General features: G+C 48.0%; 1 protein-coding gene and 1 long non-coding RNA gene across 5 annotated transcripts in view; both read right to left on the minus strand.

Moving 5' to 3' along the window:
- Positions 1-22,852, minus strand: part of KIRREL1 (kirre like nephrin family adhesion molecule 1) — a 99,763-nt gene that overhangs the window by 48,068 nt on the left and 28,843 nt on the right. The window lies entirely within an intron of this gene.
- Positions 1,937-7,521, minus strand: LOC129654582 (uncharacterized). The gene is made up of 3 exons (XR_008715513.1): positions 6,547-7,521; positions 3,857-4,048; positions 1,937-2,523 (listed from the first exon to the last, which is right to left on the minus strand). It is a non-coding gene; the product is annotated as an uncharacterized LOC129654582 (long non-coding RNA).

Raw genomic sequence — 22,852 nt, forward strand, 5'->3', positions numbered from 1 at the left:
GCACATATCAATATCTAACTTACAATGTATTTTACCTACTAACTTATTTATTGTCTCTCTTCCTGCATGAACCTTATAAAGGCCATGAGGACAGGAATTTTTGCCTCTGCTTTGTTCATTGCTGTATCCTCACTCTTTAGAAAAAGTGCTTGGTACTTTAAAAGTACTGAATGGATAAATGAATCTGTTATGACTTCTAGAAGCTTTACCACTGTCCCTTAGGGAAGCCCAGTATGTCCACTTCCTACTAAGTGGGTGTCCAGAAAGGATGGAAGCTCTTCTGGCATGGACTTCCCAATGCATGCAGAGGACTGTCCCCTCCTCCACGGAAGATGTGACAGTAAGCCCTGAAGCAGTAGGCTGGGGTATTACCTCCCTGCCTTTCAAGGCAGGCAGAAGTGGGTTTACCTCCTGTTCTGCCACATTTTTTTTATACCTGCCTTTTACATCATGCTTCCTATATATGGCACTTATCAGGCCTTGCAGACTTTGCTTGTTTCCAAAAAGGCAGGGTCCATGGCCACTTTGCTCACTTTTGTAAATCAAGCATGTAGCACATCCCTGGCATCAAACTGGCACCCAGTTCACATCTGCTAAATGAATGAATGAATATTCAAGACATCAAGCTTGTCATTTTGTGTGGATTGTCTCACTGAATCCTCAACAGCTACCATTACGAAACATATCATTAACCCCATTTTACAGACAGAAATGTGGAGTCTAAGAGAAATTAAGTAACTTGTCTAATTCCTAACTTGTCTAGGAATCTGTAGTGCTAGAATAGAAAAATAAAATTGAACACTGGCTCTTTTTGGCATCAAAGAGCAAGGAGCCCAACCTGAGTGCTCTACTGCCTCAATGGCAGTGTAACTGTAGACGAGTGAAGCCACCCTCTGAATCTCAGTCTCTTTTATCTGCAAAATACGACTGCAAAGATTAGAGGAACTGAAAGCATGGAAAGTGCTTAACCATACAACTGCTATGTAGATGGTAGCTATTAGGAACAGTTATGACTCTACAGTGACGTGAAGTTGCCTTAGCCCTTTTGTCATCCACACCGTGGCTTTCCATTCACCTTAAGCTAGTTAGTCATGGGCACCTTCCCTTACCTGGGAGTGAGTCCAAGGGGTCCTCACAGGAAGCCCCCACTGGCCAGCAAGCATGGGCTGCCAGATCCCCAGACCCCTAGGTGCCCCCAGAGCTGGTACTGGCAGAAGTAAGGGGGGGTGCAGGGGAAGATGCCTCCCCTCCATACTGTGGCTCCCAGGCCCAGCTCCTCAGTGCTCTCCAGAAGGCACATTTTCTGCTCTGTTTCCTCCTCTTCCCCCTCCCTAAACAGGGACCCAGGAAAGCAGAAGCCTCCTCCACAGCTTTGGGAACAGCACTGCCATGGGGTATCCAGGCCAGGGGAAGAGCATGAGGAGAAGGGGCAGTGGGTGGAGAGAGGAGGCATGTATTTGGGAAGCCCCGTCTGACTTCCCAAAGCTGTCCCTCGAGCTCCCCTGAACTATGGGTGTTCCCAGATCCCAGACACAGAGGCCTTTATGCCCTGAAAGGGAGCAGCCAGGCAGAAAGACAAAGGCCATATCTGATCCCGGCTGGGGTGGAGGCCACAGGTTGGGGGAAGGGAGGAGTGCAGCAGGGGCCAAGCAAAGGGTGGAGGTAAACAGGAGCATGGAGTGGGGGAGTGCTGGCCTGGAGATAGTATTCCTCTTCCTCCTGCTATGAGAGGGTAGATGAGATGCCAGTTGGTTACTAGGATACCTTGCAATTGTGTCCCCATGTTTATTTTACTTATTTATTTAGAAATCCTTTTGGAATATAGTATGATTGATTTACAATGTTGTTAGTTTCAGGTGTACAGCAAAATGAGTCAGTTATACATATATCTGCTCTTTTTTTTTAAGATTCTTTTCTCATATAGTCCATTACAGAGTACTGAGTAGAGTTCCCTGTGCTATTCAGTAGGTCCTTATTAGTTATCAGTTTTATATAGAGGGTATATGTCAATCCCAATCTCCCAATTTATCCCTCCCTACTCACTATTTTTATTTTTCCATGTTCACACACACACACACTTGTCCCTTGGGGAAGGGCCACACCATCACACATCCGCTCACAGCCCTGGGTTTGCCTCTGGTCTCTGGTTTCTGAAGAGCTTTCTTCCTCTTCCTGGTCCTCACCCCACACCTCCCTGCTGGCAGCCGGAGCTCTGGGAGTGCTGGGTAGTACAGCAAATTCTCTGAGCTTCTGTGAAGGCCCTTGAACTTTGTTCTCACCTTCCTTCCCCTGAAAGAAGCTCTGAAACTGACCGACTGCCTAAACCATCCCATCTCCAGCTCTCCAAACCCATTCCCTCCAACCATCCATTCAGTCTGCTACCCAGAAGGATGATGGCCAAAATCCTAACACCAGCCTAGGGCTTCATAATGTACAGAAAGCACAGTAGGAGGTTGACTTGTTCGCTGTCCTGCACATGGTTAGGTGATCTGGTTCTTCTGGGAGAGGATTAACATGAGGAATCTGAAGAGGAAGGAGAGGGAGGTAGAGAGAAATCAGCCCCCAACCCCGGGGTTAGGTTCCAAGATGAAGAAAAGACATACGCCAGCCCCCACACTGCAGTTGCTGCCCAAGGGGTGTCTTCTCTAGTCTCTCCCACCAGGGGCTCTACCACCCTTCCTGCCCCTTAGATTGGAGCCTCGGGACCTTCCTGAGGGACTGCTCCCTAGAGAGGCTGGATTCCTCCCTCTCCCTCAATCCTTACCTCAATTTGATGGCCAATTCCAACTTCAGAATACTGTTTTGGAGGTAAATGCCTCCTTTCCTGAGCTGTTACTCCCTTGGTTCTAACTCATATTCTCGCTCTCGTGGACAAGCTCAATACCAGGACCACCTGGTGTGGTTGTCTGTGTATATGATACCCCTGGGCACTGTGCCATGTGTCCACATCCATGCGGGTGAATGAGGGGCCTTGTCCACAGCCTTTAGGATTAGCTGCCCCTCCTTCAGGCCTCCACAGGGCCAGGGCTGCTCTCCAGCAAAACCCTCACCACAACTTACAACACCACATAACACAATGTGTGTTACCATCTACCTGTCACCTTCAGGAATCTCTCCATCTTTGTATCCCAGTGCTCACAGAGTGACTGGCACGTAATAGCTGCTCAGTAAATGTTTATTGAATGACTATTAATATATTCTCTCCCAGGCCCACACTCTTCCCACTTCCATACTGCCCCCTAAAGTTTATTACCCTAGACACGAAATCGATTCATACCACGTATTGCTTAAATGCCTCCATCATGTCCCTGCTCTTTGCAATATCATCCAAAATCTTTTGCTGGACACCCAGGGCCATCCAAATCCAGATCCCTCCTCTCCTCCCCATCTTATCTCTGCCATGGTCCCACAGCACACTCTGGCCCTCCTTCTTTGAAGAGGCCAGGCTTTTATTTGTTTTGGGGGCAGGGGGAGAGGGGCGAATGCCACACAGCTTGTGGGATCTTAGTTCTCAGACCAGGGCCTGAACGTGGGCCCTTGGCAGTAAAAGCGCAGAATACTAACCACTGGATGGCCAGGGAATTCCCAGGCCTTTTCCTTACTAGGGGCGAGTTAAGGAAAAGGCAGTTCCCACTTTCTGGAATGTTCTTCCCCTCTATCTCCACCTGGGCAACTGTTCTCTGTGCTGTAAGATCAAGCTCAATAACCACCTCCTCTGTGAAGCTCTCCTAACTTCCCAGGCAAAGTGAGACACTCCTTTTATATTCTCCCCCGACATGGAAAAGAGGGATCCATAATGACAGGGTTCTGACTACATATTTGTTTGTTTGTTGTTTAGTCACTCAGCCATGCCCACCTCTTTTGCTACCCCATGGATTGTAGTCTACTGGGCTCCTCTGTCCATGGGATTCTCCAGGCAGGAATACTGGAGCGGGTTGCCGTTCTCTTCTCTAGGAGATCTTCCCTTCCTTCTCCAGGAGATCGAACTCATGTCTCCTGCATTGGCAGGCAGATTCTTTATCCAGCTTAATTCTCCCTCACAACAATCCTAGAAAGTAGACATCACTTCACTGAACATGGGCTCAAGAAGGTCACAAAACCAGTAAAAGCTGGAGCCAAGATCTGAGTCCCCATCTCTGGTCGTCTCCATCTCACCACCTCTTACTTCTGCTGTGGGGGTCTCCGTCCTATGCTTTATAGCATACACTGTCTACAATTCTGTTTCTCCCTTTAGACACGCAGTTAGAGGTTGGGTCTTATATTTACATTCACTCTCTGCAAGCCCAGGAGTGGTTTCCTCAAAGATCTTCATTACCATGGCTAACTGAAGAAGTAAAGAAGTGAATGAATGAATGAACCGAGGATTACATCACCCCCCCAGGCGGGAGCAGCAATGGAGGAACTGTCCAGGGTACAAGAAACACGAGGGACACCCAGTCTCATGCTCTGAGCAGGAGAACCCCTTGTGCATCACCTGCCTCCTCTCTTCGGAGTTCTGCTCTATGAGCGAGTCATCAGCTCTCAAGGAGATGGCATGGTTGCCAAAAAACAAAGCACCAAACACATCAAAACAAACCAAAAAACATAACAACAACACCCAGAGGTGACAAGCACAGCTCCCTACAAAGGATAAAGACAGACACATCCATTGCCCTCTGGGAACTCCCTCTGAGACAGACACATCAACACAGGTAGCAACATCTAGGCCATTTGGAAAGGAGGCCTAGAAATAGAAAATCAATACATAGCCAGACTGTATTTACATCACCGGCCCATTAGGAGACGTGAAGGAGTAGGGAGGCAGGGGAACACGGCACTCAGGCACAAGCGCAAAGACAGTGGGTTCAGGAACAATTGGAGTGGTCGGAGGAAAAACAGCTTGATGACTTGGTGTGGGCATGGGATGGAAAGCTGTAGGCATATGGCGACGTGAGTACACGCTCGTCCCACCCTCACCACCCCAGCCTGGCTGGCTCCCGCAGCCCGCTCAGCACTGGCTGCTCTCCTGTCCTCCAGCCCGTGTCTCGGGCCAATGCCACTAATTGTTTCCTCCACTGGCCAACTGGTGGGAATGAGAGGCCATAAAGGAAGCAAACAGCACATGCCGTGCGTCCAGCAATTTTACTGCTGGCAGTTTGATGCAGAAAAAATAAAACAGGGACAGAGCTGCAGGGTCAGGGAAGGGAAGTCTATTTTCAGGTGATTTTCCCTTGTCATGTGGAGCAGTCAGGGCTCCTCTTTGTGGGCAAATCTACTGAAGCAAGGCTCAGGCATTGTCACCATAGTCCAAACATTTATGATGCAAGACAAGGCAGGCTGGGCCTGGACAGAGGTGGTGACAGCATGGCAGAGTCTCAGCGTTGGAAGGGACAATGAAGGTCGCTCTGCCCACCGTTTCTCAATCAGAAGTTCCCAGTCTGGTGTGCCCAGCGTGTGGTCAGCCTGGCTCATCCTGAACCCTCCTGGGTTGCAGGGCTCTCTGCCTCCTGAAGCAGCCTTTTTTTGTTTGCTGGACAGCTCTGGCCATAAACTGTTTTTTTTTTAAAACAGTCTATGAAGCTCTTTCTAACTGTGGTGCTAGAGAAGACTCTTGAGAAGTTCTTGAGAGTTCTTTGGACAGCAAGATCAAGCCAGTCAATCCTAAAGGAAGTCAACCCTGAATATTCATTGGAAGGACTGATGCTGAAGCTCCAACACTTTGGCCATCTGATGCAAAGAACTGACTCATTGGAAAAGCCCCTGATGCTGGGAAAGATTGAGGGAAGGAGGACGAGGGGATGGCAGAGGACGAGATGGTTGGATGGCATCACTGACTCAATGGACATGAGTTTGAGCAAGCTCTGGGAGACAGTAAAGTGAAGCCTGGCTGCAGCTTACAGGGTCACAGAGTCAGACATGACATAGCGACTGAACAACAACATGAAGCTCTTCCTCCCTGTAATGTCCACTTCCATTAATCCCGGCTCAGCCCCCTGAAGCCAGACGGTATTTCCTGAGAACCTCCTGCATCCCACTTCTCCAGATTGTGAAGTTAAAGCAATGAAGAAGACAAAGTCCCCTGGAGTATTTAAATCAAGTGGGCCAGTTAAATGTTTGCTCCACACGACACAGGATTTTTCCCTTCTCCCCAGATCCTGTGGAACCCTATTTGTGTTCAGTTTTCAGTTTGTGAGTTCTCTGAGAGCTAACAGCAGTTTCTCCTGGGAATTCCTTGGAATTCCGGCAGTTAGGACTCCATGCTTCCACCTAAGGGCATGCAGTTCAATCCCTGGTCAGGAAACTAAGATCCTACAAGCCACTTATGGCCAAAGGGAAAAAAAAAAGAGAGAGAACAGTTTCTCCTATTACACAACAAGAAGCATTCCTTGAATGGGGAATGTCAGAAAAGGACTGGAAGATGTCAGCCTTTTTCGTGTCACCCTATTAATTTTCTTCATCATGATGTTTACTATTAGTTGATATGTCCTTGTTAATTTCCTTATTGGACTCACTCTCACAGCCATGAACCAGCTCATTCCAGACACACCAGGGCAGAGCCTCACTCACCTCATCACTGCTGATCACCACAGCCCAGAACAGCGCCAGGCATGCAGCAGAGACTCATGCTCAGACCTCTACCTCCTCAGGCAGCATCACCTTCCTGAGGAAGAAACAGCGACCTCCCACCCAGCCAGCCAGGCGGAGGGGAGGCCAGCCCCAGGAGAGCCTCCCAGGAAGGTCTGCAGCCACAGAGTCAGCCCCCAATTCAAGCAGAGCTGCCAGCGGCTGGCTTGCTGGTCTGACCTGGTGTCTAGCTGACACAGAGCTTGGGATGATTTCCTGGAGAGGAAATGGGAGTGAGTCACAGGGGGCCAATCAGTCAGGCACCCCCAGGCTCAGCCCTGCATCCCGCAGGCAGGCAGGAATCTGCTCTGGGCCTCGAGGAGAGAGGCGGGGAGAAGAGGAGCTAGGCCCTTGCTCTGGACACTTAGGACAACAAGCTAACAGCTACCTGGGAACCCAAAGTTCCCAGGTTCAGCCTGCAAGAACACATGAATCCTGTGCACCTAGTCAGAGAGCCTTTCCTGGAGGAGGAGGACTGCAAACAAGGCTTGGAAGGAGCAAAGGGGCTTGACAGCTAACAATTTAAACTAATGTCCATTTTAACACTGACATATGCTGGGCACTCTGCTAGCCACTTTATAGGCACCGATTCATTTAATGCTCACACCACCCTGAGAAGGAGATATGATTAACTGCTTTCACAAGTGGAGAAACAGAGCTTAGAGAGATGAAGTAACTTGGCTAAGGGCCAACCAGAATTTGAACCCAGGTGCCAGGGACTTCAAATGTGAATTCACTGCTTCTTGTCATCAGAAGACCTCACGTCACCAGAAGACCCCATGTCATTAAGAGGCTTCACGGCCCCAGTGGGTCTTTTATGCTTCAGTGGCCCCGTGGCATCTTTTGGGACTTTTCTATCATAGGAAAGCCAACTCTCAAGGGCAGAACTGAGACTGTACCTCCCCAGGACCCATTAATGTCCAGTGCTCACAGAGGTCCTCTGCAGACCTGCCAAGGCTCCTCAGACACATGACAGATCATCTAGCCTGGGGGCCTTCACCAACCTCACCCCCGGCGTCCTTGCGCTCATTTGACTGCCTTCATGGGTCTGCTCTTCCAGTCTTTTTCGTCCAGTCAGCCTGCTCTCCATCTCAAATTGCCTTCTCTCCTCCCCTTCCATCCTTAGACCAGGGCACATGAAAGCCATCAGGAGTCCTCGGCATCATGAGACAAAACCCTCACTGGACCTGGAGGACATCAGCCCTTGCAGTCACACCAGGCTCCATGAACTCATCTCCTTCACACAAGCTACACTTCCTGTGGGAGCACTTACCATTTTCTGCTCCATGCACCCTCTTACTCTCTTTCTTGCAAGTTTCCATTCTCTGTGCCCCTGTTACTGGCTGAATTGTATCCCCCGAATTTCCCCACCTGATGGGAAGAGCCAACTCATTGGAAAAGGCCCTGATGCTGGAAAAGATTGAGGGCAAGAAGAGAAGAAGGCGATAGATGAGATGGTTGGATAGCACCACTGACTCAATGGACATGAGTTTAAGCAAACCCCAGCAGATGGTGAAGAACAGGGAAGCCTGGACTGCTGCAGTCCACGGGGTCACAAAGAATCAGACACGACTGAGCGGCTGAACAACAACAAAATTTCCTGTTGAAGCCCTAACAGGACCTCAGAATGTGACTGCTGTTGAAGACAGGGCCTTTAAAAGGGTAATTAAGTTAAAATGAGACCATGAGGGTGGGCTTTAATCCAGTTTGACTGGTGTCCCCATGAGATGAGGGAATTTGGATATGCAAAAGCTATGCCAGGGATATGCCTGCAAAGGAAGGACCATGTGAGGACATAGCAAGGAGGCAGCCTTCGGCAAGCCAGGCAGAGAAACCCACCCTGCTGACACCTTGACCTTGGACTCCCAGCCTCCATGACTGTGAGAAAATGAATTTCTCTTGTGAAAGCCACCCAGTCTGAGGTATTTTGTTACGGCATCTCTAGCACACTATTATACCCCTTCACCGTTTGTAAGTACGGGTTACCCAACAGATGACCTTGTTACCTAAGCATGAAGCATGTTTCATCGTGCCCAGGTCTGCAAGGGAGCTGTGCGTTTTTCATCCTAACGCGGCTCCCCAAACCGCCTAAACTATCTGCCACTGCCCCTCAACACCCCCAGCTGATATGTACACTCAGCACTACAAGTTCAACACTGCATCCGCCTCAATGAGTCAAACCAGAAAATAAGTCTGGAACAATGATTCATAAGCGAATGAACACTATTTTGACATTCCGCACTCCAATTCTGTGCTCCAGGGGGAGCCCTCTTCATTGCAGTCTATTGTTATTGGTGCCCCTTGTCTTGCAGTGTCCAAGGCCCAAGATTTCTTCTCTATCAAAAAAAAAAGAAACCAACAAACTTGGAATCTGAAAAAGAATATATAAATATATCTGAATTACTTTGCTATCAACCTGAAACTAACACACTATAAATCACCTATACTTCAATAAAAACAAAGAAACCACAACATTTTTGGATTATCCCAGTATCCCTTGGTTATACTTGGTTATACAGAGAAGGGGCTTCCCTGTTGGCTCAGGAGGTAAAGAATCCGCCTGAAATGTAGGAGACCTGGGTTTGATCCCTGGGTCAGAAAGATCCCTTAGAAAAGAGGAAAGCCTACCCACTCCAGTATTCTTGGCCATTCCATGGACAGAGGAGGCTGGCAGGTTACAGTCCATGGCATTGCAAAGAGTCAGACATGACTGAGCAACTAACACTTTCAGGGAAGTATCTCCTGACACCCTGGGTCTCTGAAATTTTTGCACAGGCTGGCAGTGTGTGTGTATGTATGTGTGTGTGCATGTGTACACTCTGTAAAAGCATAAATCTATCCCTGGAAACCAGATCTCCTTGGTGGTGTGTGGTTCTGTAGAGCTCTGTAGATTTCTGGGACACTGGGGTAGTAAAATGTCTTTTTGAAGGCTAGGAGTGTGTTCTTACCAAATTATTAGCACTATTGCTTCAGGATACAGATTGTGGCTAAAGCATCCAAACACCCCATTCCAGTTATCAGCCAGTCTCCATCTAGCAGGGACAGAACCTGTCTTCTTCATCAGAGAAGCCCTGAGAGAGGATGGACCAGTTCAAAAGAACTAGGAACCCTGGGCTCAGATAGGTCTGGGTTTGAATTCCAGCTCCACTCTCACCTAATTGGGCCTTACCACCTCACCCAGAAAATAAAGTTACTTAACAGGGCTCCATGAGAATTACATGAAATGGGTAAGTAGAATGTTTAGCAGATTGTCTAGTGCAGAGTAGGTACTCATTATGCATTAATTCTCTCTTCCTGATTTCCTTCCTTCCTCTGTATCTACCCACCTAGTATGAAGGGCAGGGTCTTCTGGTCTCCCTCCTGGTATCCTTGGCCCTCCACTGATGGACGAGGGATGTCACAGATGGGGCAGACCCTCTGCAGTCCTTGCTGTCAGCATGTGTGCGTGAAGTCACACACGGGACATCAGCCACACAGACCTCCCTTCTCTGTGACACACGCTGCCCGGGGCCCCTGTCTCAAGGGAGCTGTTCTAAACAGATTTCCTTCCATAAGAAAAAAGAAACTGCTGGATGGTAAGTAACTGATCCCTTACAAGAGGTAAGGAGGGCGCCTGAATAGCTACCTAGCCAGGAGGCAGCGGCAATGGCTACAGTTTGTAGATTCTAAGAGGTGATACATAAAGGGATAGAAGGAAGGATGCAAGAAAAACAACACAAAGGCAAAATTAAATACAACACACACACAGTTCAATATAGATGTTCGCTAGGTAGAAAACACAGAATCTAATGTTGACTTACCCTAACGTGCCTCAATTTCTTCAGTGAAAAACTATACTCATTTATATCTGGTAGCATGAGAAACAAAGGGGTGATCTGCAGTAATAACTAAGCAGCCCCGCATTATCTAAAACATGTTTGCTCTTTAACTATCCAACTTGTGGATGATCCATAAAGGCCTCTGGTCTCTTGACCCCTATGGACTGGATAAGGGACAACAGGACTAATGTAAAGTTACCAAGCAATAAAAATCCCTTCCATTTGATGAACAGCTTTATAATTCATAAATCACTTTCTTTTTACTTTTGAATCACAAAAACTCAGCCCTGGAAAGCTGATGCTCAAGAGGGTGATGCCCCGAGGTCTTACAGTTAGTAAGAGGAGACTATGAATTTGAACCCACATGTCCTGACCCCCAAGACATGCACTCATAACACTTACATGCTTACACACATGCGTACCACAAAGTAAAATACCCAGGTAGCTAGATAACAGAGATCTGACAACAACTCTTCTATTTTAGGCATTGCTCAGGATCCTATTAGAGCCTGGGGGTTCATGGACATGAAGAATGCAACCACTTGGCTATGAAATAGAATGGAAATTGGGAGAGGAAAAATCTATGGCAATCTGAGGCTCCGAGAAGCAGAGAAGAGTAGGATGAAGAAAAACTTCATATTCTTTTCCTGGAGCATCAGCTCCACAGCCCTAGTGACCATTTTTCAAGGGCCAAACAAGAGAAAATGGATTCTTTCTGCAACAGCAGGCTTTGAGACAACGATCAAACAACTTGCTGATTGGGCTGGTGGTAGGGATCAGCAATAAAGTGAGCTGCAAAGCAAGAAAGAGAAGGTACGGTAGAATAATGAGACCAAAAAGCTCACCATCTGGCCTGGAATCGGGGAGTGGTGTGAGAGAAGAAGGCAGGTGACCATTCAGAAAGAACCATGATGCTTCCTGTAAAGCGGAGTTATAGGAACAGGGATGAGGTACTCCAAAAAGGGAGCAGAGAACTCCCTCTCCCCCAACCTCCTATCCTTGGCGGGGATGATTTGTAAAGATTGTGGACAACCAGTGAAAAGGTGCTTGGTCGGGGCTGGGGGGCCCTTGCACTTGGTAGAGCAGACGGATCTGGAGTTAAAGAAAGAGATATCCAGGGACTTCCCTGGTGGTCCAGTGGCTAAGACTGTGCTCCCAATGCAGGGGGCCTGGGTTCGACCTCTGGTCAGGGAACTAGATCTCATATGCCAATTAAGAACAATTAAGAATTGCATGCTGGACTTCCCTGGTGGCTCAGACAGTAAAGAATCTGCCTGTAATACAGGAAACCTGGGTTCAATCCCTGGTCGGAAAGATCCCCCCTGAGAAGGGAATGGCAACCCACTCCAGTATTCTTGCCTGGAGAATTCCATGGACAGAGGAGCCTGGTGGGCTACAGTCCATGAGCTGCAAAGAGTCGGACAGGGCTAAGCAACTAACACTTTCACTTTCTTACATTATGCTGCAACTACAGATCCCACACTAATACCCAGAGGAGCCAAATAAATAAATAAATATTGGGGGGAAAAAAAGAGAAAGGGATAGCCAGAGTTCATCTCTCCTCAGACATTATGGGAAGGCTCTGAATGGACTTCCTTTTCCACACTATACCCTTTGCACCCCATTCCTAAGGAAAGCAATATAAAAATTCTGTCTTCAGTACCCTTCTGACTCCTACTGATCCCAGAGATAATGGGTGGGGTCCTAATTCCCTAACAGTTCATCACACCAAATCCAACTTCATACACTCATCCGAGTACCTACTATTCATCAGGCACTGGGGTGCTGGGAGAAAGTCAATGGTGCCCTCAGAGAGCCTCCACTACACAACCAGCCCCCTGGCTATACCAACCTCATCTCCCTGTTCCTGGTCCCCACTTCCTGCTTCAGCCACACAGACCCAGCCTTCACCACAGTCCTCTCCAGGCTTGTGTAAGGGGCTTTTTTCCCATGGTGAAAAAAACCTGCTCCTTCCCCTGACTTCTCCTTCCTACTCTAGTTCCCCAGCTGCCACTACAAGCTAAGTATTTAATACTTACTTTTACCCTGTCTTGTTCTCATTTGCATGTTCTTAAGACTTTTCAGGCTTCTCTAATCGTTCCTCCAATCAGTGTTAAGTCATTCAGTCATATTCGATTGTTTGTGACCCTGTGGACTGTAGCCTGCCAGGCTTCTCTGTCCATGGAATTCTCCAGGCAAGAATACTGGAGTGGGTTGCCATTCCCTTCTCCAGGGGATCTTCCCAGCCAAGGGCTTGAACCCAGGTCTCCCGCATTTCAGGCAGATTCTTTACCATCTGAGATACCAGGGAGGCCCAATCAAATGGGAATGCTCAAAATGGGACTCTCCCTTCCAGTTATTTCCTCTCTGCCCACAGGGAGTGACCAGTAACCAGGAATTCACTGCGAGGCCACAAAATGCTTCCAGGCGCTGAGTCCTTTCAACTCAGCAGACTATCTACTGAGTACCTACTGCATACCCATGGGACTCAAAAATTCTGTACTCTATCTTCTGATAAGAAAACTAATGGCTGTAAAAGATTTATCAACGAATCCACATTGAAACATGATGAGTGACAGAAAGGATTAGGATTGGGGTCAGGTAGAGTCTCTTCTTGGAGAAGGAAATGGCAACCCACTCCAGTGTTCTTGCCTGGAGAATCCCGGGGACAGCGGAGCCTCGTGGGCTGCCATCTATGGGGTCGCACAGAGACGGACACGACTGAAGCGCCTTAGCAGCAGCAGCAGCAGCAGAGTCTCTTCTCATCCCCACCCTGGCTCCAAGCCTAAAGATTAGGCTACCTAGGAAGTACCACAGTCCACTGGGCAGTCCAGGACGGTGTGTGCACATGGAGTGGAGGAGAAAGAAAGGAATAAAGAGGAAGGAATATGAAGGCAAAGGAAGCAGGAGGAAAAGTATCTGCTGTCAAAGGCGTGGCACTGGAAGCCAAGGGAACCTTCCTGCATATTATTTTGTATTATGGGAGACACCCTACTGTTTGTTTCCCATCACCGTCTTCAATTCCCTCCACAGTCAGGAGACCTGAAGCACAGAACTGGCTTGTTGATTGGTTTGAGTTTAATCCATTTGTGTAATATCCCTGTTCAGAATGATATCTAATTAACACTTTTGTTGGGGGGAATAAAACCTCCCATAATCATTAATGAATGGGGGAGGGGAGGGGAAGCTTTCCCAGGCAGCAGCCTTGCGTCTACCAGGCTGTTTGCGGCTCCATCTTACAGATGTCTTAACTGAGACATGTCTTAATAGTGGGATTATCACTCATTCTGGACCAGGACAAGCAGATGGAGCTGAAATTTGATGATGGGATGCTGAGAGCTACATGAGTCAGCACTCACACCTAGTTCTAAGGACCTCGATTCTCAGTGCCAACTCCAGAGGGGGCAGTATAGCTAGACAGCCTCCACCAAGCAGAACGGGCCCTTTCTAAGTCAGTGGGTGAAGGTCCAAGTATGACTCTACTTTGTGGTTGCAACAGTTTCTCCAGGCCTTGCAAGGAGAAATAATACTTAGATTTGTGTGTAATTTTCAGTTTGCAAAGTGACTTTATAAGTGTTAGTAGCCAACTCATTGGGAGCAGAGAACACCAACGTCATTTAATAGTTGAGGAGAGTGAAGCTCAGAGAAATTAACAGACTTGTCTAAGGTCACTAAGGCATACATGGCCAGGAGTTGAACCCAGATCTTCTGACTCCAGAACCCTGGGCTTCGTGGGGAGCAATCTCTGTTTGCAGGTTTCTGGGCATGTGCCATTGCTCTCCAGAGAAGTCCCATGAAGCTAACACCTTGTTGAGGATATAAGGAGGCATTATGGGGAGGGCTTTGACAGAAATCACATAAAATTATATGGGAGAATCTGAATGGCACTGCGGGGGAGGTCAACAATTTTCATAAGATTCTTGAAAGAGTCTTTGACCCCAAATCACAAGAGTCAGCACCTTGCGGGGGCATCTCTGACCAAGCCTTCTGGTATAACATATAGAGAACAACGAGCTGGGTTATTAACAGGAGGACCTGGGTTCTAATTCCACTGTTTTCAAACTGTTTAACCTCTCTGGGCTTCAGTTTCCATTCCTAAAAAATACAGATAAAAAACCCTGTCTTGCCAACTATACAGAAATTTTGAGGATCAAACTACACAAGGAAGAGGGAAATGGTGGCTAGAAGGCAACAAGGGGAAAGAGATTTTCAGTTTACCTTCTCACAGTAAAAAAATGTTGTGCCATGTACATTATCTGCTAAAAACATATTAAAAATTTTAACAAAAATATGTTTGGCCTTCAGGTTATAGAGTGCTTTATACACACAATGTCGCTTATTTCTCTCCACAGCCCTGCAAGGCAGAGATAATTTTCCCAATTGCACATGAGGCAACTGAGGCTCAGCCAGCTCAGATAAATTGCCCAGTGTCATGAATGTGACTAAATATTAGCAGGTCGAGGATTAAAATTCATATCTTTCTGATTTCAGTTTCCCTCCTTCCCTCCCTCCCTCCCTCTCTCTCTCTCTGTTTCCTACATCACAGGTGCTCACTCCATCTCATAAAAGCGCCCGTGTGAAGAGATAAACTTGATGTATATTGAAGGAGAGTAAATTTTACTATATTGCTACAGGAGGGCTAAAAGTTTCCCCATCATTATCTAAATATAGGACTCCCATAACTACTTGCCTTACAACAAGCCCAAATTGTGCACTGGCAGCCTGAAGAATTATACATGTGCAGACACACACACACACACACTTTGTTATAGCAAGAGGAGAGAATTAGGATGGGGATTGAAAAGGCACTCCCATGGTCTGGCACTGTGGAGTACTGCCCAGGCAGCTTGGCAAGAGTTGTTCATCCTGTCCCACCCCTAAAACGTACTCATCCTTGCCTCGCATAGCCTTTAAATACTTTGCTGTCGATTCATGTTAGGTTATTGTTTTCATTCTCCTGCCTGCATGCCCTGTGCAGGCTTATCCATGTCAGTGCCTTGACTTAGACTGCAGGCCCCAGAGGGCAGGGGCTGGGCCATACGTATTCCTTTGTACTGCATCCACTCCGAGCCAGACACAATTATGTGCTTAATAAAGATTTGAGCAGATGACCAGAGATAAAGGTCATTTATTCTAACTTACAGAGAAATGAAGCCTCCAGGTGGGGTAATTTTTATGAGACGGTGCTGTGCAGGGGAACCACGCACTAGTACCTGGAGAAAGAGCACCATCTGCATCCCGGCTCTACCTGGCTCCGGAGAAGGTAAATATCCTCTCTTGGTAAGTTTCTCCAACTATAAAATGGAGATGATACCTACTTCATGGGTCTGTAATGAGAACTGAAAGAAGGGTTTGTGAAACAGTAAATGGAAAGGTGTTATATATCTGCTATTTAGGAAGAAAGAGAGAAAAATTAATGAAAAAAATGTCATCTGAGCTGACCCTGAGGTTTCTCAGAAGAAAAAGCCTCCCTTGCTTTCCGCCCCCCAGCAATGGAAACCCTCTTGTTCACTGGCTTCCCTGTGCTGGCTGAAGGCCTGGCACATTACTGGCAAATGGAATACACCAGAGATCTTTGCGATAGCCAGTTGCTACAGTGATAAGTTGGACTTTTATCCACCTTTGCAACAGCTAAAAGAAATAGCCCAAATTAACCCTCAATTCATTTAAGCTGCATTGGGCTACAGTCCATGGGGTGGGTTGCAAAAGCTGGACATGACTTAGAGACAAAACCACCAACAACAACCCATTTCTACTCATTCTGGATGGAACATACATACACACAGTTAACTACACATTCCCCAGTGTTAGGGAGGGATTGTTCAAGCAATAGACCAACTAGTGGACTTCCCTGGTGGTCCATTGCAGGGGATGCTGGTTCAATGCCTGGTCAGGGAACTAAGATCCCACATGCCTCAGAGCAACGGAGCCCATGCACCCCAACAAGACAATCTGTTCACCACATGAAAGGTCTCACATGATGCAATGAAGATCTGACACAGCCAAATGAATAAATAAATACAAAAAAATAAAATAAACCAACTAGTGCAGATGACCATGCAGGACACTCTGAGGGGCCCAGGCGGGAGAGACTCTGATCAGCAGACAAATCAGGTCACAGTTCTTCCTGGAGTGCTGTGGCTGGTTTTGCAGGCAGTGAAGGTCAAGGGTAGGAAGTAGAGTGAGAGAGGGCATTCCAGGTAGTGACAACGGTGGCTTGTTCCAAGCCTAGAGGCAAGAGTGAGCTGGCCTTCTGTTACGGACTTGGCAATAGTTGGGGGTGGGGTTGTGCAGGGGAGTAGGAAGAAATTGAATTAGTAAAACCAGCAAGGGGTGGAGTGAGAAGGCAGGAGTATTGGTCCTTTTTGAAGTGGTCTCTGGATTATCATTCCTTCCTTGGGGGGTACCCCTGCCCTGCCCCTATGATTGAACTCCTGTTAATTCTCTTTGATGGTCAAGCTTTCCCAGAGCACCCTAAAATGAAGTCAGTTGTCCTTGCTCTGAGCTTTCTGGCTCTGCTACTCACAGGGCAATACAGCATCTACTGCCTTGCTCCAGTAGGACACAAAGGTATCAAGGACCTAGTGTGTGCTAGATGCTTCCAACTGATGCACTCCTCCCCGCAGCCCTGCACTCAGTTCATTATCTCCATCTCAGAGAAAGGCCTTAGAGCAGGGTAGGTAGTGGGCAGCACAATCTCCAGGCCAGACGGACTGCAATCGCAGCTACTCTGTCATGTCTTAGCTGTGAGACTTTGGACAAGTCACTTAACTTCTCTGTGCCTCAGGTTCCTCTTCAGTCCAATGGGGATGCCAAAATACCTGGACAACCGAAGATCATTAATGCATAGATGTACTAATGTTGCTCAGAAAGGTGCCTGGCACATGGTTCACGCACAAGGGAATGGATGCTCAGAAATTTGCTCAAGACCTTCAATGGCACCCCACTCCAGTACTCTTGCCTGGAAAATCCCATGGTTGGAGGAGCATGGTAGGCTGCAGTTCATGGGGTCACTAAGAGTCGGGCACGACAGAGCGACTTCACTTTCACTTTTCACTTTTATGCATTGGAGAAGGAAATGGCAACCCACTCCAGTGTTCTTGCCTGGAGAATCCCAGGGACGGGGGAGCCTGGTGGGCTGCCGTCTAGGGGGTCGCACAGAGTCAGACATGACTGAAGCGACTTAGCATTTAAAAGCTACACAGCTGGAATTCCATAGAGTGCTTCACTCCCTTGGATTTCCCTAAGTATACTTTCCCCATCTCTCCCTGATTTAGGTTATAAACCACGCAGGGGACATTGGTAGGCTCCCATTTGCCCCTCGTCCTCCACAGCACCTAGAGGGTGTATGATACACGAGTGCAGATAAGTGAGTCCAGGTGTTAGTATATGAAACTCGGCTCCTCTGATACCCAGCAGAACAGAAGTAGAGGGTACACTGGGGCAGCCTGAGGCTAGAGTTTCACCTGCCTCTGATTCACTTTAGTGCCTTTGAGATTTGAGGCAGAGCATCAGTACCAGCAGTGATCCTGGGCAGGGGAAAATATCCCATGCCGAGGAGAAGAAGCCCCTGTCTGCAGTTCCTTCCTCCCCACTTCTCATGAGCTCTTTGGCTTTCTTAGCACATCCCCAAGAGGACAGCAGTCCACAAGGCCAATTGAGATAGGTGTGCCTCCTCCTACCACACCACCCGCGTCTGGCAGTGTGCCCGCCCACCACCAGTCCGGGGGAGGCCTGATTAATCCGGGGCAGGGGCGCCAGCTGCCATCCTGCCCCTGACCCCAGCCTGGCCGCCTCCCACCCTTCACTCCACCGGCCATTCAGCTGGGTGAGGGCATTTCTTGAGCCCTCCCGACCTCCTCCTGTCTGGGAGGATGGAGGCATAATTAGTGCACTTCTCCTAGGGAGTGGGAGAGGCAGAGCAGCTCATTAACCCAGCCAGGCGTGCCTCTTCTGCAACTCCCTCCCTGCCCTCTCCTCTCTGCTCCTGGGTCCCTCTTTGGTCCCCTCACCCCTCTGGCCTCCCCTCCTCATTAACCTTTTTGCTTGTTTTTCTCTTCTGTACCACTCCTGGCTATACTTCTCCCTCCTCATCTCACTGTTTCTGCTCTTCTTTCTTTGGCTATTTTGCCCCCTGACCTTTCCTTCCTCCCATCCCCCAAGACCCTCTTCTCTTGATTCTGGCCTCCCAGCTTCCAGTCTCAGCCGATTTCTCTAGGTCACCTGCCCTTCCTGCTACATGCTCAACCTCAGAAGCCTTATTTCCTTGCCTCTCTTGTTCTTGTGGGTTTCCCTGGTGGCTCAGCTGGTAAAGAATTCTCCTGCAATGAGGGGGACCTGGGTTCGATCCCTGGGTTGGGAAGATCCCCTAGAGGAGGGCATAGCAACCCACTCTAGTATTCTGGCCTGGAGAATTCTATGGACTGTGTAGTCCATGGGGTCACAAAGAGTTGGACACAACTGAGCGACTTTAACGTCACTTCACGTGTTCTTTTGCTCCATTTCTTTCTTCTGCTTTCTTTCTTTTCTTTATTTATCTGGCTGCATCGGGTCTTAGCTAGGGTACCCGGAATCTTTGATCTTCATTGCAGCATGCGGGATCTAGTTCCCTGACCAGGGACCAAACCTGGGACCCCTGCTTTGGGAGTGCAGAGTCTTAGCCACTGAACCACCAAGGAAGCCCATGTTTTCTTTATTTTCTCATTCACCTTTCTTGGTCTACTTCTCCTATTTCTCTCTTTCCCCTTTTCTTACTGGGCCCCTCCATTCTGGCTCACTCTCTCCCCTTTCCCACTCAGGGCACCCAGCACACTGAAAGAAAGGTGCGTTTTGAGGAATTTGTATACGTTCTGACCTTTTTCTGGTGAGCAGGAGAGAATGGGGGGATTTTTGGGGGAGGACACTCATGACCTGTCTCATCCTAAGTGCTCTTTTCCATTCACAACCCACTAGGGAGTTCCCAACATGAAACACAGTTGGGAAGAGCTTGTGGAGTCAGGACCACGGAGAAGAAACTCCACGATGTCTTCTCCACCCAGAGGAGGCAGATACAAAGGGGCTTTCTGGAGGAGTTGCCATGGCAACCTTGGTGACAGGGTATCGGCCAGCCACACCTGGGCTGCCCACAGCTGCTGGGAGGACCACTTTTTTTGGTCTTGTTTCCTCAGCTGAGGGCAAGTCATTCCAACCTTTGAGGAATCACTGTCTTAGTTTTCACCACACCGCCCTCTCTCCTAAAAATACAGCTGGTGGTGAGCTGCCTTTATTCTGGGGTCAGGGCGGACCCTGCAGCGCCTTGGAGGGGATACTTGCTTAAGGAAAACATCCGGATTTCGTCTGCTAGGTCTGTTTCAAGTTTCTCTCTACAAACCCTTATGATCTAAGCACTGGGTCCAAAAGCCTTTCCACACTCATCCTCCAGATCTGCCAGTTCCCTTGCTACTTATTCACAGTATCTGTTCAAAACACGTTGTCTCAGGATTTCCCTGATGGTCCAGTGGCTAAGATTCTGCACTCCCAACGCAGGGGGCCCAGATTCAATCCCTGGCCAGGGAACTAGATCCCACATGCCTCAACTGAAGATCTTGCATGCCACAACTAAGTCTCTTGTGCAGCCAAATAAATAAATATTTTAAAAAGATATATTAAAAAAAAAAAATCTGTTGTCTCCATTCTCTCCCTCCCTCCATCCTTTTCCACCTGTTTTTTTCCAGATGATACTACACAACAGGGATACCTTTTCCAGAACAGTAACTTAATATTCCTCCCCCCTCTCCCTTTTTCAAACAGAGAAATTGCACTTCTTCCAGGAAGTTTTCCTGGATTGACTCTTAAAGATGGAAGCGATCTAAGAAATTATTTAATTGCCCTTCAGTTTAGAATTGGTAAAGAACTCACCTGCCAATGCAGGAGACAAGAGAATGGGTTTGATCCCTGGAGGAGGAAATGGCAACCCACCCCAGTATTCTTGCCTGGAGAATCCAATGGACAGAGGAGCCTGGCAGGCTACAGCCCATAGGGTCGAAAAGAATCTGATATGACTGAAGAGACTTAACACACACACACAATTTAGAATGAGGACACAGTGCCAGAGCAATTAAAGGACTTGCCTGGTACATACAGTATGGCGATGCAAGGAGAAGACACCCACGTTTCCTAACTCCTCCTCTTGTGCTCTTCCTCTGTCCTGAAGCTGCCGGCTCCTCAGAGAAGGCAGAATAGCTGGCCTGGTCTGCTAGTAGGGGATTTCCATAACTGTCCCTTGTTCTCTATCCCCAAATACCTTTCCCTGTAGTCAGTCTCTGCTCTGTCTGAGATATGTGTTGTTGGTCTTAAATAAAAATTTACTCAACTGTGTGCCTTGAAGGCAAGCAACCATACTGTATTTATCTCTCTTTCCTCAGCACCAAACAGGGCCTGGCACTCAATAATTGCTTGACGAACTGAAACTAACTGAAATGAAAACACACTATTGACCCTCTGAAGCAGCGGCGCCCTCACCCTCAGTAAGATGACGGAGGTTTCTGTTGACTAAGATGATAAAGCACAGCCATGTTCATTTGGGGTCAGCCCCCTCCTGTCACTCACTATCACTCACAAAAGACAATGGGGATGTAAAACAATCACTTAAGGGTACAACTTGCTCCTTCTACTGTTTTCCGAGGCCAAAAGAGAAAGGCATGGACTTCCAGGCCAGGAACTTAGCAATTGCTTGGCCCACTTCACGGCTGCAGGCCAAACCTGTGGAGAGGAAATTGTGGGAGCCACACAGGGCTCCAAAAAAAAGAACTCCAGAAGACACCTGTGGACCCTAGCATCATCTAGGGCGGTCACTCCTGGCTCCTCCTGGACCAAGTCCTAGGTCTCCCCTCACTTGCACCCCCACCGGGTACACCCGGACTAGAATCCACAGGAGGAAGAAGCAGCCTGGAAACAGGGCCCATGGCACTTCAGCAGAAGGCTCGCAGATGTTCTCACATTCTTCAAAGGGATACAGATGTGGACAGGCAGGAGAGGAGCCCAGCAGAGCAGTACTTGCCTGAACACTTGGATCCCCTTCCTCCCTTCCGATCAAGTTATTGGGCAATCGGTGCTGGAAGCTGTGTGGGGAGTTTAAATCTCAGAGCCTGGGATTCTGGCAGCTGGCAAAGCATCTGGGGCAAGTCCTGACTTTTGACTGTTGGGGACAGCCCATCGTTTGCAGAGCTCCTAGGGTGTGTTAAGGTCACACAGTCTAAATTCAGAGGAACTCCTCAGAAGCTATGTCAAAGTTAATAGGGAAACTGAGTCCAAGGAATTTGGGTGGTACTTAGCTGTCATAGAAAGAGCACTGGAATAGGAATCAGCATTTGAGATTTCCAGCCCTGGTTTCAGCAGAATCAGCTTTGTGGCACTGGACTAGTTCCATCCCTTATCTGATCTTCAGTATCTTGGTTCATGGACTAGGCACCTCCAGAACTGACATGCCAGAACATAGGAGGTGTTTAGCACAAGCTAAATGACTGAACCCATATAATTCTGAGACTGCCTTCCTCCAGATACTTACAAAGTTTTCCACACTGCAGGCATCCCACTGATCTCATTTGGATGATAATGGCCCCTTCAGCATCCTCCCTGCTTCTGACTTTCCCCACTTCCATTTGCCCAGAGATCTGACTGCAGCCTCTCCAACTTCATTATCTTGACCCACTTCTCAAGAACCCACAATAGCTGCCTATGAGAATCCAGGTGCACAAGGCTTTAATAGCTGCCCACCGAGCCCCACCCCCAACGCACCCGCCCACACACCTGGACTGGATTTCTTTCTCCCCTTGCAATCCAAGCCGTGTCTCTTCCTTCTGCACCCTGCTCCAGACTTACCTTTTTAAGGAAGGCTGGCCAAACGACACCATCTATAACCACAGCCAGTATTATGTCCAGTCCCTTCAGTATTTAACGCCTCAGGTTACGTTATATTTATCTGTAGTTTCTTTTATATATATATATATATATCTCCTGGTGAGTATAGGTATAATTTACCCCTGAAATGCACAGAAAGGACTAAAGAAAACTCCTTCATAAAGACCCCTCTCTCAGTCTTCCCACAGGTAAGGGAAGAAAGTTAAAAACATAATAACTTTATATATAGACACGAAAGCAACAGCTAAAAAGAGCCTCTGCTTTCCCCTGGCCCAACTTCTTCACATTAGGGGAGACTGAGACCCAGGGAGGTTAAGCAACTTGTTCAAAGTCACAAAGCTCATTCAGCAATCAGGAAGGAGACCAAGACAATGCGTTGTGCAGTGCGATCTTTTCACCAGCTGACCCAAGTATCCAAACCAAGGGGTCATTTTGACACTGTGCAGCCAGCTGAACTGTTTGGTGGAGAATCCACATACAAGGGCAGTGAAAACCCTGCACTTGCTACCCAGGAAAGAGATCTGATAACAAAA

This window comes from Bubalus kerabau, chromosome 6, assembly GCF_029407905.1.
Source record: "Bubalus kerabau isolate K-KA32 ecotype Philippines breed swamp buffalo chromosome 6, PCC_UOA_SB_1v2, whole genome shotgun sequence".
Taxonomy (NCBI): Eukaryota; Metazoa; Chordata; class Mammalia; order Artiodactyla; family Bovidae; genus Bubalus; species Bubalus kerabau.